Genomic DNA, 20630 nt, shown 5'->3' with positions numbered 1-20630 from the left:
ATTTTCCAAATAATTAGCATGTCACCATTGGTAAAAGTAAGATAAATTTACAGCATCATACTCTGATAATAATGGTCCAATTTTAACATTTTGATATTTTATGAGAGGATAAACCAATTTCAAAGCTGTCAAGTAAGAGTATTGGTAGTCAGAGTTTATCATGTTACTTGAAGGAATTGAATCTTTATGAGATAATCACCAAAAAATGTATTGTTGGATTTGGAAGAAAAAGAAAAAACTTATAATACTTGGACTATTTTGGAGATAGGCATGTCATTATTGGTAAAAATAAGATAAATTTACAGTATCATATCCTAATAACAATGGACCAAATTTAACAATTTTGATATTTTATGAAATCATGAACTACATAAAATATTAAAAATATAAATAATAATAATTTTTTCAATATGGACCATAAATAAAATATTTCAATGTCCACAACAAATAAATGATTTCATGTTTTTGAAATAAAGAGATTTGGAGTATACTTGATTTCTACAAATAACATTTAGAAAATAATTAATAACAAACAATTATTTTAATATGAGAATAAAAAATTATATGTATAATGAGAGTGTAGATTACTTTGGATTTATCATACAAGGAGAAGGATACAATTCCTTTTAATTTCATATTTCATGGACAAGACCAATCAAATGTTTTGGTCAGATTGTTTCCATAAACATAGTGACTATCTAGTGTTTTTGAATCACATTAAAAAAATAAAAATCATAATAATAATAAATATTTCAATATGGACTATAAATAAAATATTTCAATGTCCACAACAAATAAACCATTTTATGTTTTTGAAATCAAAGACATTTGGAATATATTTATATCAACAAATAACATTTTAAAACTAATTAATAACAAAAAAATTCAATTATATATATATATATATAGAGAGAGAGAGAGAGAGAGAGAGAGAGAGAGAGAGAGAGAGAATGATATATACATATTGTGGATTACTCTGGATATATCATACGATGAGAGAGATAAAGTTTTTTTTAGTTTCATATTTATCATGCACTAGAGCAATCAAGGGGTTTTATAGAGGTGGATATGAGATAGTCTAATAATTTTTGTGAACATAATGGCCACCACATTAAAAAAATAATAATAATAAGTATTTCAATATAGACCATAAATAAACTATTTCAATGTTCACAATAAATAAACCATTTCATTTTTTAGAAATCAAAGAGATTGAGAGTATACTTGATTTGTACAAATAACATTTAAAAAATAAATAATAACAAAAAGATATTTCAATATTAAAATAAAAAATTATATCGAAAGAGAGGATGACATATATGTAGGTATATATACACACTAATGTAGATTAGTGAATCTATCATACAATGAGAGGCATAAAGTTCTTTTTAATTTAAGATTTATAATGCACAAGAGCGATCAAATGTTTTTATGTATAAATTTTTATTAATTTAAAAATATTTCAAGAAAGGTTCATTACATCAAAAGATTTGGTCTCTTTAAATCTCAAATTAAAATAAACTTGATATTTATAAATATAGAAGTATAGATCCATTTTAAGCACCCATCTAGCATGCTCCTAGAGGGATCAAATCTCCTCAAATGCAAACCTATTTGAGAGTGCAAATTTTGAAAAAAATAAATCATCCCTTGACAAGTCCCAGTTACATAACTTAAACTTGTAAGTCCAAAAAATCTTAGTTATGTTGAGATTTTCTGTTTGTAATGAAATAGGAAAAATCTCAGCTGGTGACAACAATAGGAATTCAGGTCCTAGATTAACTCCAGGTTGTTGGGAGGGAGTTAATGCCTCCTATATTTGATGTGAAGGAGTTATGAGGCTCTTAGATTCTATAGGCTATATAACAGGCAACCATTCGGATGTTTGCTAAGAGAGTGTGAGGATTTCTTGATGTAATCTCCAATTTAATTAATAAATTCCTGATGCCTATGTTTGGTGGACGTAGCCCAGATTGGTTGGGTGAACCACGTTAAAACTGTGTTTATGTGCTTGATATTTTTGCTGTGTGTTTAATTGACTTGCTGTGCCTCTGAATTCCAACAATTGGTATCAGAGCATGTTGGAGGTGCTGCCTGGAGCACTGGCTGTGCTGGAGCTGCACTATTTGGAGGTAGAGCGCAGGTGTTGCTGGAGCGCTGCTGTTGCTGGCGTGGAGAATTTTTTCTCTGGTTGTTGGAGCTGTTGGTGCGTATTAAATTGCTGTTGCTGGTAGCATAAAGGTATGCGCAGTCATATATATGTTTTTTCAGAACACGGCATGGATGTATTGAAAACGGTGTGCATTAAATTAAAAACCAAAATAGCGTGGGTATATATATTGCCAACAACGTGGAAATGGGTGTATATCATAACCAGCGAAGGGGTATGTTTTTAAAACAGCGTTGAGATATGTTATGAATGCGTGGTTTTATATATATTTACAAATGGTGCGGATGTTCATTTCCAAAACTGCGTGGACTTTTATATTTGAAAATTGAGTGGTAATGGATGTAAAACGGTGTTGATATAGTATCCAAACAGCATGGGTATATTTTTTTTTTTAAAACAACATTCATATGTTTTTTAAAACTGCCTGGATAAATTGAATACGTGCGCTATGTTGTTGTTTTATATATGGTGTGCTCGGATTGGCACAAAGCACAGAGGTAGCAATATTGGTATCAAGAGTGCGCAGTCAATTTTTTTTTAAAACAACGCAGTGACTCTAGTGAGTTTCGTTGGCAGAGAAAGCCAAATGAAAACGCAGGGCCAGTTAGTCAATTTTTTTTTTTTAAAGGCAGTGAAAGCATTCATAAGATTGATTAATTGGTGCAAATAAAAAACAACAAGAGCAAACAAGAAAAAAAACTTTTTTTTGTGAAGTGCAAAAAAGGCAGATTTTTGTTGTGTAAAAACAAAGGCATAGGCAATTTTTTTTTAAATTGCTGGTTTGATATTGGAGATTATTGTGTTTTTTGTTGATACAATGGCGAAAACTCAAAGTGCCTGGTTTGAAATTGAGAAATTTAATGGCAAGAATAATTTTGAGATCTGGAAGGTGAAGATGCACGATCTGCTGGTTCAACAAGGTGTGGCGAAAGCACTGTTGGGGAAAAACAAAAGACCTCCTTCCATGACGGAGGATGAATGGGATGAGATGGATGATAGAGCTCTGAGCACAATTCGGTTATGTCTGGCGGATGATGTTTTGTTCAACATTGTGTCAGAGAAAACCGCCGCAGGCTTGTGGACGAAGCTTGAGAAGCTCTATATGACAAAATCTTTGACAAATCGGATTCTCCTGAAACGGCAGCTTTACAGTTTGCGGATGAAAGAAGGTACCTCAATTGCTGATCACCTGAATGTTTTTAATACCTTGCTGGTGCAATTAAACAGTCTAGATGTGAAATTTGATTCAGAGGATAAGGCAATAACTCTATTATGTTCTTTGCCTGAATCCTGGGATCACTTTGTTACTTCCATAAGTTTTAGTACATCAGAAATCCTTGAGTTTGACGATGTTGTTGGAGCCTTGTTGGCTAAGGAGACGAGGAAGAGGTCGAATGCAGACACCTCTACATCAGAGGTAATGATGGCCAGAGGTCGCTCACGAGAGAGACACTCCGGGGGAAAGCATAGCGACTCTCACTCAAAATCCAAAGGAAAGAAGCCCAAGGTGAAGTGATGGCATTGTGGCAAGGCTAGACATCTGAAAAGGGATTGTTGGAAGCGAAAGCAGGCTGCTAAAGAAGGCTCTTCGACAGAAAAGAAGGAAGCCAACACCATAGATACAGGTTCAGTATATGGTTCAGGTATGAGTGATGAAGTATTGTCAGTTAATGTTTCAAAACATGATCAACATTGGTTGTTAGATTCCGGGGCATCTAACCACATGTGTATTCATAAAGATTGGTTTAAAACATATAAATCAATTGATGATGGTGTTGTGTACATGGGTAATGATGTAACATGTAATATTGTTGGGATTGGAAGCATACAACTACAAATGTTTGGTGGCATAACCAAAATATTAACTGATGTGAGGCATGTACCAGATTTAAGGAAAAATTTGATTTCATTAGGAGCACGTGATTCAAATGGATATAAAACTCTAATTCAAGGTGGAGTTATGAAAATCTATAAAAGTATCTTACTAGTGATGAAGGCTAAGAAAGTAGGAAATCTATTTCAGTTAGAAGGTAGAACCGTGTCAGATCATGTGTCTGTGTCTGAACATGACGGTAGTTCCATTCACTTATGGCATCAAAGATTGGGGCATATGAGTGAAAGAGGATTGAAAATTTGGCTGACCGAAAGTTACTTCCTAATCTAAGATCTGGAAAATTGGATTTCTGTAAACATTGTCTGTTTGGTAAACAAAGTAAACAAAAGTTTAAAACAGGCAAACATACTAGTAAAGGCATACTTGATTATATCCATTCAGATGTGTGGGGTCCAGCTCCTACAGCTTCATATGGTGGTTCGTCTTATTTTGTATCATTCATTGATGACTTTTCTCGGAAAGTTTGGGTCTACATGTTGAAAAAGAAGTCTGATGTTTTTACAGTTTTCAAGCAGTTTAGAGCATTGGTAGAAAACAACACTGGTAGAACAATAAAATGTTTAAGAACTGACAATGGTGGAGAGTTTTCCTCCAACGAGTTTGACAGCTATTGCAAGGATGCAGGGATCGAAAGACATAAGACCACGGTTTATACTCCTCAGCAGAATGGAGTTGTTGAACGCATGAACAGGACTCTTCTAGAGAGAGCAAGGTGTATGCTGAGTAACGCCGGGTTGCCGAAGGAGTTGTGGACGGAAGCAGTGGCAACCGCTTGTTATGTGATAAACCGATCTCCATCAACAGCAATAGACTGCAAGGTTCTGCAAGAGGTATGGACAGGACACCCTTGTGACTATTCTAAACTCAGAGTGTTTGGTTGTGATGCATATGCTCTAGTGCCTAAACATCAGTGAACTAAATTAGATCCAAAGTCTAAAAGGTATATCTTTGTTGGATATGGTGATGGAACGAAGGGATATAGATTGTAGGATCCTACTACCCGCAAAATCATCATCAACAGAGATGTAAAGTTTAATGAATCCTCTCTTGTACAGTTAGATGTAGATAGAAGATTGAAACAGGATGATGTATCTGATTTCCAGCATATTCAGTTTGACAGCATTTCTAATGATAGTCGTAACGACCATAGTTCAGATTCTAGTCATGAACAGGTTTTAGAATCAGATTATGAACAGGGTTCAGATGGAGGACATGAACAGGTCTCAGATGGCGATCATGAAGAAATTCCTACAGTTGATAGACAGCCAATTGTGGAAGCACCAGAAACATTCTTAAGGAGGTCTACCAGGATCAAACGCCGTCCGAGAAGGTATGATGATCATGTTACTTCAGTTGCTTTGATCGCTAATGATGATGAACCTTTGTGTTATCAGGAAGCTGTAGAAGGTTCAAATAGTGACAAATGGAAAGCAGCCATGAAGGAAGAAATGATGGCCTTAGGTAAGAATGGTACATGGGATCTGGTTGAACTTCCGAAAGGCAGGAAAACTGTGGGATGCAAATCGGTCTTCAAGCTGAAACGGGGTGTGAATGATACGGAAGACAAGTACAAAGCGAGACTGGTTGCAAAGGGGTTTTCTCAGAAAGCTGGCATAGACTTTCATGAGATATTTTCACGAGTGGTTAAAATTGTTTCAATTAGACTTGTGTTAGCATTAGTGGCTTTGCTTGATTTAGAGTTGCAGTAGTTAGATGTTAAGACTGCATTTCTACATGGTGATTTAGATGAGGAAATATATACGGAAAACCAGAAGGGTTTGTTCAGCATCGCAATACGAAATTTGTCTGCAGGCTCAAGAAGTCATTATATGGCCTGAAGCAGTCACCTTGGCAGTGGTATAAGAAGTTTGATTCTTTCATGTTGAGTCAGAAATATGTAAGAAGTGAATATGATCATTGTGTGTATTTTAAGCAGTTAAATAATGGCATGTTCATTATCTTAGTGTTATATGTTGATGATATGCTTTTAGCAAGCAAAAGCATTGAAGAAATCAATAGGTTGAAGACTCAGATGGCAAGGACGTTTGATATGAAAGATCTAGGAGCCGCAAGACAGATTTTGGGCATGGAGATTTTCAGAGATAGGAGTAATGGTAAGTTGTGGCTATCACAACAGAAGTATGTTGAGAAAATACTTTTGAGGTTTGGTATGAATAGTGTGAAGCCTGTGTCAGTCCCTTTAGCTTCCCATTTTAAGCTTTCTTCGAGTTTATGTCCTAATACAGATGAAGAAAAGGATTATATGTCTCGAATTCCTTATGCCAATGTAGTAGGATGTTTGATGTATGCGATGGTGTGTACGCGACCAGATATTTCTCATGCAGTTGGGGTTGTCAGTAGGTACATGGCAAATCCGGGTAAAGAACACTGGTCAGCAGTGAAATGGGTGCTTCGGTACTTGAGAGGCACAAGTAGTTATTGTATTTCTTAAAATAAGAGTAGTGAATTTGTTTGCGGATATGTTGATTCCAATTTTGCAGGTGACTTGGATAAGAGAAGGTCAACTTCAGGGTACGTCTTTACTCTTGCAGGTGGAGCTATAAGCTGGATGTCAAAGCTACAGAACATTGTTGCTTTATCCACTACTGAAGCAGAATACATTGCTGCTTCTCATGCTTGCAAAGAGGCAGTTTGGTTGAAAGGTTTGCTTGGTGAGTTTGGTAGGTTACAGGATAACATCAGGTTACTTTGTGACAGTCAAAGTGCAATACATTTGGCTAAGAATCCGGCCTATCATAGTAAGTCAAAGCATATTCCAATCAAATATCATTTTGTAAGACAGGTTATCACTGAAAGGGGAGTTTCTCTTGAAAAGGTGCATACAAAGGAGAACTGTGCAGACATGTTCACGAAACCAGTTTTGTTGGAGAAGCTACGCTAGTGTTTGGCTTCTCTTGGCTTGCAGAAAAGATAAAATAATAATAACAGGGCATCAGGCGAATTGTTGTCAAGGTGGAGATTGTTGAGATCATCTGTTTGTAATGAAATAGGAAAAATCTCAGCTGGTGACAACAATAGGAATTCAGGTCCTAGATTAACTCCAGGTTGTTGGGAGGGAGTTAATGCCTCCTATATTTGATGTGAGGGAGTTATGAGGCTGTTAGATTCTCTAGGCTATATAACAGGCAACCATTCGGATGTTTGCTAAGAGAGTGTGAGGATTTCTTGATGTAATCTCCAATTTAATTAATAAATTCCTGATGCCTATGTTTGGTGGACGTAGCCCAGATTGGTTGGGTGAACGACGTTAAAACTGTGTTTATGTGCTTGATATTTTTGCTGTGTGTTTAATTGACTTGTTGTGCCTCTGAATTCCAACAAGTTAAATTTCAGGGAAAATTGAAACCAAAATATAAAAGAGTGAAATTACTTCAAACCTTTAAACCATAAAGACTTATTTTTTTCAATTGCTTTATATGATATATATACATAATTTTTTTAAACAATATATAATATATTCATAGTTGATATTAAAATATTTTACACAATATGTGTATTGAGACATTCTATTGTAAAGTATATTTTAGACATTAAAATGGTTTTTTTTGTTATTAATATATTTTTAAATATATGTTAATATTAATTATTTTTATATACTAAAATAGTTTATTAGTGGTTTACATTGAAATGCAAGAGTTGATTCATTTTTGAATGACCTACTGCCAGTCCGTGCAAAAAGCATTAAATTAACAATACAAATACCATTGATAAAGTGCTTCCGTGCAGAAACATTGCATAATTTCCATGCCTTGCAGCCGATCATATCAAACAACATGGTCCTCTTTTCACTAGAGATAGGCCCTAACCCGTCATGGTATACTACTACCTTTTCAAAGCAGACAGGCCCATCACCATATTCCAAGGAATCTACTTCTACACTACAACCCAGAGAAACATGCACGATGTGTGAAATCTAGGAACCCATTGCCTTTACAATCTGTCCCCAATGATAAAGTACAAATCTTTCTGGCACTGTACATTAATTTTCCTTATTCCAATTTACAAAACCTATCAATTTTGGCATAGCAACCTATCAATTTTTTCAAGCTATGCCAGGGATTTACATTTGTCAGATACAAATGTTAGACCAGGGAGCAGAATCTCATAGAAATTTTGTGAAATATAGATTATCGTTGTCAAGCTTCATATGACTGTATTTATTTAGTTTATAAAACCTATTAAGGAAAATAATCATTCACCACACATGGAAATCCTGAATAAAATAAAATAAAAATAGCAGATCATTCATTTAGCATTATATTCATAAAACATATAAGGAAAATTTATCAGACTGTTCATCCAACTAGGAGTACACCAACAGTACATGTATTGATTTCTGAAAATACAAAGCATTAAAATTTTTGTATTAATTTTATCAAAGCAATGCTTGAAGCAAGAAACGACGTTTTGAGAAGAATTTAACTACCACCAATGCTAGGTACAAACATACTGATTCGAGACAGTTAAAGTGAAATATCATCCTTTTGTTTGGTTGAAATGCCTGAAATGCACTTCGCTGCTTAAAGTGAAAGATTGGCCTTTTGTTTGGTTGGTTTGCATGTTGGAATAAGCATTTACATATTAATTTTTTAAAATCAAACCTTGAAGCAAGAAAGGAATTTTTATTTTTTTTTGTAAGCTTAGGTGGGACCTTCTCATTTTCGAGTTTTTACATGTCCGTTATTCACCCCATTTCCAGGGAGGGTAGCACAAGAATCGAACCCAAGATCTCCGGTTCGGTGAGACTTCATTTCCACGGCCATTGCCACTTGAGCTACCCCATGCGGACGAAGCAAGAAAGGAATTTTAAAGAAAGAAGAAATTAGGAAATAAAATAAAGAAAAATTACCATCAATGCCCTGAACAAAGATATTGATTGAAGAAGGTTAAAGCAAAAGGTCCGAAGCGAAAGGTCTGCATTTCGTTTCTCTGAAATAACAGTTAAAGTAAAATATTATTTTTTTGCCTAAATTGCTCTGCGTCGTTGTAGCAAACATTTTATCTCGCTTCCATTTTCTTAAGAAAGGAATTCTCCAAAATATAAAACTTGCCATCAGAATTGGTTGTGTTACTGTTGGTCATTTTATCTCCATCAAAACTGCATGGCGTCTTTCACTACTTCAAAATTGCCTGACGTCTTTCACTGAGAGTTTTTGCTATTGACTGCAATTTGGATTTCAGCAAATCAAAAGAACTGCAGTCCAAGTATTGTGATAGAGAGCTCATAGTGTTTCCCAACCTTCAATTGATGATGCGAAGCCGAAACCAGAAGCAAAGCCAAAACTGTTATGGAGGATCAAATTTGCGCTGGTCAGGCAGTTAGGGAGTTGCAACTACCTCAGCATAATCGAACGACTCAACATGGCTCAATCATCTAACATATCATCTAATGGTGCAAACTAATGACACATAGGTAGAGAGAAATGTTTATTTCAGAGGGAATGCCTTACGGCATAATTATTATCCAATTATAAGGTCATAGCCAAAACATACACCAAATTAGTGTATGAGACCAGGCTGGAATTTCAAATTATTTTTGCTTCTCAAATGAAAATTTGATGACACTTTTACAATTTTCATGCCTCTCATTTTACGTTTTATCTAAATTTGTGAGTGTAAATTTTTCTTTACGAAAATTCTCTTTGCAACTACTCTTATATTTCAACTTTCATTAATCGTTTTCTATAAAAATTCATGCTAACATTTTTTAATAAAAAAATTTATTTAATATACACTTTTAATAAAGTACATTTTTTATAATCATTAACCTTTAAAAGGTTAAATGAATTTCTAGATGAAATGACCAGCACTTCAAATTTGAAAGTTGTTCACCATATGTTCTAAAGAATCCCAAGACACTCAATATTTTTTAGATTTTTACAACTCAAAATTACAATTTCAAGAAATCCCTACCCAATTTAAAGAAAAATTAACAAAAATAAATAAAACATGACTAGGAAAAAAAAGCTCTTACTACTCCTTTAAATTGCTAAATTAACATACTTAAAAAGTCATGAATAAATAAAAAATCAACATCAAACTTTTTATATTAAATCTCATCACATCACAGTAAAATAAATATATTTTGTGTATACAATTGTTTAATAAAGAACTTAGGATGGGGCATGGAAAAAAGATTTTTTCCACTTTTTATTTTCCCTATTTTATGAGAAATATAAAGGCATGTTCACAAAAAAATTAACTTAACCTTTGAAATTTAAATGACCATTTATTTTTAGATTTTATTTTATTTGCCCCCATCTTATAATAAATATAAACCCATGTATATAATAAATTTAAGTTAATATTCAAAATTGAAATGACCATTTATCTAAACATTTATTCAGGCAATATGTGTCTCTTTTATATTTGTATTATACAAGTTTTTCATTGTTCATTTATTTAGGGAACCATTTATTTCTGCATAGGATGATAAATATAAGAAGTTTTGTTCTTCTTAAATTCAAGATCCAAGGTTAAGAAGAAGAACTAGAATTTTAACCACATTACAACATAAAGCAACTGTAAAGTTCAGAATAGACTCTGTTTCAAATTAGTTAGATAATTTATACTATGAATGTTGTAGAATCTTGATAATGTTGAAACAAAACACCATAATAAAGACATAAGAAAAACTCATGAAATTATAACTTAAAAAAAAACAAAAAAACTATTGTACCAATGAAAATCGCTCTGAGATTGGAAGCATTGATTCCTTGAGTAATTTCTTTAGTAGTGGAGTCTGATCCAAACCAACCTTTCCCATTACAAGAGAAAGAAGTCACATTATTGAATTAAACCCTACGGTGAACAACAATAAATCCTTTGTGAAAATATGATTTTATTAAGAAATTACAGCTATAATGCGAGAGTTCTATATATCAATCTCAAATTCGCATCAACACCCTCCCAATGAACGAAAAAAAATATGGTCATGAAATATATGGTCTGGCAGAGATGAAGGATACACGAGATTAATGAATATGCTACATGCCCGCCATGAACGGAATTCACAAAACAATAATCTTTACCTTCCCAATAAAGTCTCCTCTTCTTCAATATTCCCAGTTTACTGAAATAGATGGTCCTCTGCAAACATTTAAGAAGTTCTATATATAAAAAGTCCAGACCACAACCACCAACACCTTTTCTTTCCCAGCCTTGTGGCCTTGTATCCATTTAGGATTTCGCAGAATTTAATGTAAAGAAACACTAATTTACTTTGGGGGCTAAATACCTTGATAATATCTCTGTTAAGAGCATGTTATAACTGCATTTTTATTAGCAAGGTCCAATCTCACCATTTTCGAAGACTTTTCCTATCATATTATGAAACTAAGATTCAGAATCGCGAAATGGGAACTTAGCATGGTCACGCCTGGAAGGTATACAAGAAAATAAATTATTATCAGAATGGTATTATATATGTTCTATAGTGATATTTAATTAATTAGTACCCACTATGTGCTTCAATAGGCACCATAAATTATGACCGGTTAAATTTGATTTCGAACACAGGTTATCCATCTATGAGCCTTGTCAAACTTGACATTGAAAAATATTTATCAGCAGTCAAATACGTTCTAAAACATGAAATACGTCCTGTCAAATTCCAGGCCTGTATGAGACCCATTGTTTGTGGGACAAGGGGCCCACCTCCCCATAGGGATTTGACTGTTAAGTCTACGAAGGCATACATACTCTACCCCTTATGGTTTTGAACCTAACCTCTTAAGAGGAAACAGATGCTCTTAACCATGAGACCCCTTGTTTGTGGGACAAGGGACCCACCTCCACCCAAGGTTGGGGAGGCTGGAATTAATACTAGTATTTGCATCATATGTTCCAAAGGAAACGCCGTAAGGCATAAATTCAAGAAGATCATGACATATAAAAAATCATTAGATCCCATTGTCATTCATTCTGTGTGTTCATAGAAAATACCATTGTAGGAAAGGAAGGTATAAGGTACAAACATTTTAATAAAGTTGAGGTGTTCATAGAAAATACCATTGTAGGAAAGGAAAGTAGAAGATACACACATTTTAATAAGGTTGAGGTTTCGGAATCAACCAACTTGGATATTAATTTTAAGGCTTCAGGAATAAGAATTCACTACTTTTCAGCCAACAAAACATCAATACATGCTATCCTTTTAATCAAACTTAATCACAATTATTCATCCCACAAAGCATCAAAAATTAAATCATGTTTTTCAACTACGAAATAACTAAATTAATTATCAACCTTGTATGAAAGAAGAGAAGCGACACATGCATGACTTTCAACTTGCTTATTATGTACCCTAAGAAATAGAATAAATACCCTTCGTATCCTCATGGCATTGTCATCATTTAATGATACATCATGAGTATATATATATATATATATATATAGATATTTTAGAACATGCCTCCCGCTATTTCATACGTAGCATCTACTCAAATGATCTATTCAACCTAGGATTCACCTATAAAAGCCGAACACTTTACATTAAAAAACTGCGCGAGAAAGTTTGCAGCTAGAAGATAATATGTTAGAACATGCATCACTATAAAGTTGAAGACATTCATTTTGTTTTAGGCCTTTCCCATGAATAAATACTCAGGAGCAAGGTACCCCATTGTTCCTGTTGTTAAAGTTGGATCAGGGCTCTTATTGTGCTCTATAAGCCGAGAAAGCCCAAAATCTCCTAGCCTTGCATTACATTCTTCGTAATAGATAGAACTGACTTCCCAATAATATTGTAAACTTCTGATCACATACAGGAACCTAGGAAATCTTTTTGTGATTACTGTTCCTACAATCTTTGAAATTCCTCTGGAAGACTAGTGATCGCAAAATAAATGGGACAACATTTCCTCACCAGCATAATTTCCATTGTGTACAAGATTTATACCCACAAAATGGAATGTATACCATTATTTACATGTGAAATTGGAAGGGCAGTTAATCCTGAAAGAAATTTACTTATAGGAAGAATATTGTGTTCCAATCAAATCCTTTTCCTCAAAGTCGAAACAATCCTTTCACAGACCTCAGAAATTTTGTGCATCACGGAAAATTTTCAAGAAATCATCTGCTGCAAAAAAAAATGCAAATATGGTCTTAGCTATGAATAATTTTCAGTTTCACTCAAGTACTAATGCAAAGAAGCACAATCCAATAGGCAGAGTCTCTGTAGTTTTTGACATCATGTTCTGAAGCATATGTGAATAATATTTTCAGGATTAGACGTATTAAAATCTAATGTGCTTTGCTTGTAGGTGGCATTCAAATCCTCCAATAAAATTCCAAGTTCAACAATTTGTGCATGAAATTGCGTAGCTAATTCAGATGGGTTTATTTTTATTTTTCTTGTACTGTCCTGTTAGAAATGCAATTGAATGTCATTACAAACCTTTTTTCAGAAATTCAACCAATTTTTCATGCATAAAATCAAATTTTATTTTTCAAAATGGGAAATGGATATGTTCAAAAAATTTGTGTGGCACACATATCTGAGAGTCAATGATTCTTGAGACTTTACATCTCCCTTTGGAATCATCAAATGAAGTTGGAATTAGCTGCCCTTAATAAGTCAGCAAGTGAGATTGTATTGAATGGGGAATATCAATGCAATAATATCATCAAGATTTGACCAACTGGCTTCTTAATGTAGTTGATGACCTAGTTTCTTGTAATATAGGCACTTCTGTATTCTATAGAAAGCAAGAAGAGATGACAAGAGGAATAGACAATGAATTGACTAAACTCTAAAAGATTATCAATCACATTCAAGAATAGTCCTTGATGCTCATTGAGGAACTGGAAACCTGGCTCTGATCACAATCAGAGACAACCTCTTGAAGACTCAGAAGAAGGTTAGAATGAAATGACATGTTAGGTTTGCCCCGAGGAACATGAGGAACTGGAGCTTCTCCACTCGAAATCTGCAATACCTGCATCATTTTCAGTCTAATAACATTCTTCTTATTTCATTCTCATCAAAGTTTCCTCTCAATCATAAGTCTGAGGCATCAAGAAGCTTCCCATCTCTATGCAAACCCCAAACCCAATCAACCAAATTTCTCTGTCCAGGTCGCATATCCGCCTCAATAGCTCTTCTTCCATAAGAAACTTCCAAAACCACTACCCTAATGCTAAAGACTTTCATTTTGTCTGAGGCCTTTCCCATGAATAAATACTCAGGAGTAAGGTGCCCCATTGTTCTTGTTGTTAAAGTTGGATAAGGGCTCTTATTGTGCTCTTTAAGCCGAGCAAGCCCAAAATCTCCTAGCCTTGCATTACATTCTTAGTAACAGATAGAACTGACTTCCCAATAATATTGCAAATTTCTAATCACATACAAGAACCTGGGAAATAATTTTGTGATTACTGTTCTTGCAATCTTTGAAATTCCTCTGGAAGACTAGTGATCACAAAAGAAATGGGACAACATTTCCTCACTAGCATAATTTCCATTGTGTATAGGATTATACCCACAAAATGGAATGTATACCATTATTTACATCTGAAATTGGAAGGGCAGTTAATCTTGAACAAAATTTACTTATAGGAAGAATATTTTGTTCCAATCGAATCCTTTTCCTCAAAGCCAAAACAATCCTTTCACAGACCTCAGAAATTTTGCGCATCACGAAAAATTTTAAAGTAATAATTTGTTGCGAAAAAATGCAAACATGGTCTTAGATATGAATCATTTTTAGTTTCAATCAAGTATTAATGGAAAGAAGCACAATCCAATAGGCAGAGTCTTTGTAGTTTTTGACATCATGTTCTCAAGCATATGCGAATAATATTTTCAGGATCAGACGTATTAAAACCTTATGTGCTTTGCTTGTAGGTGGCATTCAAATCCTCCAATAAAATTCCAAGTTCAACAATTTGTGCATGAAACTACGTAGTTAATTCCTAAGAAGTTAAAGGTTTCCACTACTACTGGTGTGGTACATACTCAAAATATACATGCATGCAGATAGGTTTTATTTTTCTTTTTGTTGTATTGTCCTGTTAGAAATGCAACTAAATGTCATTACAAACCTTTTTTCGGAAATTCAACCATTTTTTTCATACATAAAATCAAATTTTATTTGTCAAAATGGGAAATGGATCTGTTAAAAAAATTTGCATAGCACACATATCTGAGAGTCAGTGATTCTGGAGACTTTACATCTCTCTTTGGAATCATCAAATGAAGGTGGAATTAGTTGCCCTTAATAAGTCAACAGGTGAGACTGTATTGAATGGAGAATATCCACGCAGTAATATCATCAAGCTTTGAGAAACTAGCTTCTTAATGCAATTGGTGACCCAGTTTCTTGTAATACATGAACTTCTGTATTCCAAATAAAGCAAGAAGAGATGACAAATTAGGGGAATCAAAAATGAACTGACTAAACTCTAAAAGATTATCAATGACATTCAAGAATAGTCCTTGATGCTCACATAGGAACTCGAAACCTAGTTTTGATCACAACCAGATACAAATCCCTGAAGACATAGAAGAAGGTTAGAATGAAATGGCATGCTAGGCTTGCGTTGAGGAACATGAGGAACTGGATCTTCTCCAATCAAGATCTGCAATACATGCATCATTGTCGGTCTAGCTCCAGGATCGGGATGTGAACATAGAATTCCAACCAACAACATTCTTCTCATTTCGTTCTCATCAAAATTTCCTTTCAATCTTAAGTCTGAGGCTTTAAGAAGCTTCCCATCTCTATGCAAACCCCAAACCCAATCAACCAAATTTCTCTATCCAGGTCGCGTATCTGCCTCAATAGCTCTTCTTCCACAAGAAACTTTGAAAACAACTACCCCAAAGCTGAAGACGTCTGTTTTGTCTAAGTTCTTCCCTGAGAATAAATACTCAGGAGTAAGGTACCCCATTGTTCCTTTTGTTAAAGTTGCTTCAGGGCTCTTATTGTTCGCTATAAGCTGAGCAAGCCCAAAATATCCTAGCAATGAAAGTTCCATCTAACATCATATTACTGGACTTAACATCTCTGTGAACCACCTGTTTCTCCCATCTTCCATGTAAATATGTCAATGCAGATGCAACCCTTCATCACTATCTTGCATCTATTTTCCCATGACAGCACTGGTCCTCCACCTTCTTGAAAAATGATCTTATCTAAGCTACTATTCGACATGTAATCATAGACTAAAAGAATCTCTCCTTTCTCATGACACCATCTTTGTAGATGGATTAGGTTTCGATGACTAAGGCATCCTATAATTGAGTGCTCTGCAAGAAATTCATATTTCCCTTTATTGTTGCAGGTAGATCTCTTCACTGCCACCAAAGCTCCATCATTAGGAAGAATCCCCTTATAAACTGTCCCAAATTCACAATGACCCGCAACTCTCGCTGCGTTGAATCCTTTGGTAGCATTGCTGAGCTCTTTGTTGTGGAAAGGGTTTACCTCACCCCCTGTTGCTTGCAATCAACGAGGTGAAATTGAAATTGTTCCTGATGATGCGAAGTCAAAACTGTTCAGGAGGAATGGAAGATCCCTTGTGAGCCTCGTTTGCCTACGATCGAAGACACAAAGTTGAAATTGTTCGAGAGTGATGGGTTAGGGTTTAATAACTCCTTTCCAAACTAACTTTGCATGATTCAACGACTAAATGCCTTCCAATCGTCTAACATATAATCTAACGGGGCATGGTGATGACAAATAGACAAGAAGGGAGTTGATTTCAGAGGGAAACACCTTGCGGTGTAAATATTTTATAATTATTATTATTATACAATTTTAAGGTCATAACCAAATTAGTGTATGGAACCCCTTGTTTGTGGGACAAGGGACCCACCTCCGCCCACAGATTTGACTCCTAAGTCTGCGAAAGCATACATACTCTACCCCCCTATGGTTTTGGACCTGACCTCTTAAAAGGAAACACATGTTCTTAACCATTAAACCCACTTATACTTTTAATTCAAACTAATTAAACATACATATTCAATTTTATTTTTTATTATAATTTATATTGTTTTCTATTTAAAAATATTTTAACTTTACTTTAGGAGAAATATATCAACTCCACACCCACCACAAATAAAATTACATATGACCCTCACACTAAATTGTCAATAAAACCAAATATCCCTCTCACCCTACTAATAAACCTAAAAATAAAATAAATTTAGGTAATTAAAAAAAACTGCAGAATAAAAAAAACAAACGAAAAAACAACCCAATTTTTTTTTTATAAAATCCATTTTCTTTAAAAATATTAACAGACCTGATGTTTAAATAACTCAGCCTAGATTTGGAAAGGAGTAATTTCTTTTGTTCAAGGACAGTCGATTGAGGATGCGAAACAAAACCGTTGGAAATGAGTATCTACGTTCTCGGAGGTCGAAGTTCCAATTTAGATTTATAGTATTTTTTCTAATTCTAATATTTTCTCGAGGTGAGAATAGGGATTGAATGTTTTTACGTACGCGTAGCACTCTAATTCACAATGACCGGACCTTGGATTTTGAAGTCGATGGCGCTTTAGATAATTAATTTGTCATTAGTTGGAGAGATTTGAGGAGAATGAATATTTCACCAAGGATTTGTAATGGTGTCATTAAAAGTAAAAACACAATACTTCAGGTCTTGTCACGGTTATTAAAACGTGCAGGACTCCCAATTTTTGGATTCATTCCATGAATATGGAATTCTGTAAAAATCAGTGTAGATTTATTTTAAGTATAGAAGTAGTATGGATAAAGATGATTATTATTATTTTTTAATTTTAATTTTAATTTTAATTTTAATTTGAGAATATAAAATTTGAAAAAAGGATTTGCCTTTTAAATATAGTTTAAAATTTTGTAAAAATGTCAAGATTTTTTTTTGAAATTATGAAGATGAGTTAGAGGTGTGAAAACTGTTAAACTAAATTTGACGAGTCGGTCTATTTTGAAATTCTAACCATGAGTCTCATCCTTCTATAGATCTATCAGGATGAATATTGTGTAATTTTTCATTGTTTAAATTGTATTTTTAAATATTATATGGAGTACAATATTTTATATAGCATGTGCATTGAGACATTTTATCTATGAACTATATTATGGACATTAAAATGGTTTTTTTTATTAATATATTTTTAAGTACACTTTAATATACTTAATCTTGCATATTTTTTTTTATAATGACTCATGTTAAAGTTTTTAATTATTATGAATATTTTTAACTATCACATTAATTATATATTAAGAATTGAATTAATTACACAACTCTTTTTATTCTTCATGAAACACTTGATAGTTTTTATTTTATTTTACATTTTTTAAATTATTTTTTGTTTTGCACTTGAATATCTTATTATATACAATATTGCATCCCCTCTTATTATTTTATAATATTTTTTTATTTTATTTTTAATTTTCAATTACTTTTTTTCCTTTAGATATTGAATATTTTATTACATACAAAATTAAAAAAAAAAAAAAAGATTGACATAAATTAGTTAACCTAAATCTTCAAATAGTCTATTTAAATTTTATCTTGAAATGTTTTTGAAAATGATATGGTTTAAACATTCTATTCACACTTCTTTTATTTACGTCTAATTACTTTATTTTTTTTAAGTCGATATGAAATTACATTTTTTTTTAATGGCCATGTGGATGTCAAAATATTTTATTTATCATTGTGAGTGAGTGAAATATTTTTACCACATTGGATTGTTAAATATGAACAACAAATCAAGTAATCTTAGTGAGATTAAGGAGGTTGGGATTATTGATGTTTTTAATAATTTTAATTGAGACTCACTAAACATGCATATTGATTTTGGTTTTTATCGTAGTTTATATTGTTTTCTACTTAGAGAATATTTTATTTTTATTTTAAAAGAAACATTTGTCAACTCCACATTGAACGTGGACATAATCACACATAACCCTCATATCCCACTATAAAATTGGTTGTCATACAAATCGAAAATTCAATAAATTTATATTAATAAAAAACACTACAAAATGCCCATGGGGCATAGAATAGATGGTGATGGGGTTGTGAAGGTCACAAACTGCATGGAAAATCCAGCTATGTTAAGGGTTTGTGTGACCCACTTCGATCTCGAGGTGATTTTGACAACTTAGATGTCCTTGAATCAGGGTTTCTCGAATCACGAATCAAAACTAAAATAATCTTTGAAGAAATCAAACAACTTAACCAAACACACCTACTGCAAAATAATATATATATGTATATATTCTTTAAAAAAAAACAAAACCTAATAACTGGCTAGATTTAGAAAATAATAATTTTATTTGTTTGAGGACAATATATTGAGGAGGTTATACAAAACTAATGGAAATGAGTATCCATGTCCTCGGAGGTCAAAGTTTCCATTTAGATTTAAAGGATTTTTTCTAATTCTAATATTTTCTCCCCGTAAGATTAGGGATTGAATGATTGCCGTAAAGCTTAGCTCCCTAATTCAAAAAACCGGACCTTAGATTTTGAAGTGGATGGCCCTTTAGATCTGTCATTAGTTGGAGAGATTCCGCAGGGATTTGTAATGGTGTATCATAAAAACGTCACTGACATTGAAACGTGTAGGACTCCGTTTAACTTTATAATGAATTTGCAAATTTGAGTTAAGCATGGATTTAGCTGGTAGAGAGGGATCAAATTATTTCTAGTGTAAATATTTATTTGAGAGTCTAAAATTGTATTTTATTTTTTTCGGTAATTTTGAATGTTATATAATGTGTCTAACTTATGTAAGTTTAAAATAATTTGTTGCATTACAGAAAATTGATAAGGAAAAATATATTTGTAAAATAGTGAAATAACATATTTTAACTATATTTTTTTTTTCAATTGCTTTATATGATATATATATAGTTTTTTTAAATGATATATAAGATATGCATAGTTGATATTAAAATATTTTACATGATCATGTATATTCAGATATTTTATCTCTGCACTAAATTGTCCATATTAAACTGTCTTTTTTATTAATATATTTTTAAATATAAGTCAATATTACTCAATCCTACATATTAAAATATTTTATAAATAGCCCATATTGAAATTTTTGAGTTTTATGAGTATTTTTAAATGTCTCATTAATTTTATATTGAAAATTGAATGAATGAATGATACATCCCTCTTATTATTCTTTTATGGAGTACTTAACATTTTTTACTCTATTTTTTTTTCAATTTCTTTTTTCCTTTTGTATATTAAATATTTTCTTATATACAACATTGTAGCGCCTTTTTATTATTCTCTTATTATGAAGTATTTATATTTTTTCATTTTATTTTTTAATTTCCATTATTTTCCTCCTTTCTGCATTGAAAAATTTATTATATACAACATGTATTATTATTATTATTATTATTATTATTAATATTATTATTATTATTATTACAAAGTATTTGATATTTTTTATTTTATTTTTAAATTTTAATTATTATTTTTCTTTAGATTATGAGATTAATATTTTTTTATGTAATATAGATATATATGAAGTTGACCTCTGTAACACCCCATGTTACACACAGAAATTTAACATGGGTTA

This window comes from Pinus tabuliformis, chromosome 7 (genome assembly GCF_031772625.1).
Source record: "Pinus tabuliformis cultivar Carrire ecotype Pingquan chromosome 7, CPIR1, whole genome shotgun sequence".
Classification (NCBI taxonomy): Eukaryota; Viridiplantae; Streptophyta; class Pinopsida; order Pinales; family Pinaceae; genus Pinus; species Pinus tabuliformis.
This window is presented reverse-complemented; position numbering follows the sequence as displayed.